The sequence below is a fragment of the Tupaia chinensis genome, unplaced genomic scaffold (assembly GCF_000334495.1).
Source record: "Tupaia chinensis unplaced genomic scaffold, TupChi_1.0 Scaffold000067_1, whole genome shotgun sequence".
NCBI classification, from domain to species: Eukaryota; Metazoa; Chordata; class Mammalia; order Scandentia; family Tupaiidae; genus Tupaia; species Tupaia belangeri.
This window is the reverse complement of record NW_006159526.1, coordinates 1,032,619-1,033,203: the sequence shown is the minus strand read 5'-3', so window position 1 is coordinate 1,033,203 and position 585 is coordinate 1,032,619. Positions and strand designations below refer to the sequence as shown.

The 585-nt window shown below is 62.7% G+C and overlaps 1 protein-coding gene across 1 annotated transcript in view; it reads right to left on the bottom strand.

Annotated features, from left to right (window-relative positions):
* Positions 1-276, bottom strand: part of CIC (capicua transcriptional repressor) — a 27,613-nt gene extending 27,337 nt beyond the window's left edge. The window contains 1 exon segment of the mRNA XM_014582822.2: positions 187-276. The gene's annotated coding sequence lies outside the window, so the exon portion shown is untranslated.
* Between the last annotated feature and the right edge of the window lie 309 nt (positions 277-585).

Sequence of the window (585 nt, the reverse complement as noted above, 5' to 3'; positions counted from 1 at the left end):
GCTGGGAATAGTAGTCTTCTCACGTCTACGGCCCATAGTCGACACTACAAGGCAGACTACAACTCCCATGTGACAAAGTGCCTGGAGAACCGAAGAACCCAGGCGAGGAGAAAAAGTCGGAAAGGGCAGTTCCTCATGAGTCTCTCTGGACACCGGGAGCATCTTAGACCCAGGGCCCCAACTCACCAAGATTCCCGGCTCTGGCGTCGCCGGTGGCTCCTCTCAGTGGCAGCGGCAGCGGCACGTGGGGGAGGGGCGAGGGGCAGCCAACCGCCACCCGCGAGCCCCGCAGCCAATCAGCAACGGTCGGGGCGGCGCGATGACCTCACCGGTTCTACTCTCTTACCCCTCCCCCACGTGGTTGTTGCTGCCGGTAGCCCGAGTAGAGAAGTTTGGGGTGGGGGAGGGGAGGAGAGCAAGTGATGTCATCTTTCCCCCGCTTGATTGGGTGTAGGGTGGCCCGGACTACAACCAATCAAAGGTCTCGAAAAGTCTGGCGCGGCCCCGCGGAAAGCCCTGTTGCCACCGGGAGGGGAGAGAACGCGCGCCTGTCCGGGAGTGCGCGCTGTCCTGTAGGCTACGCGC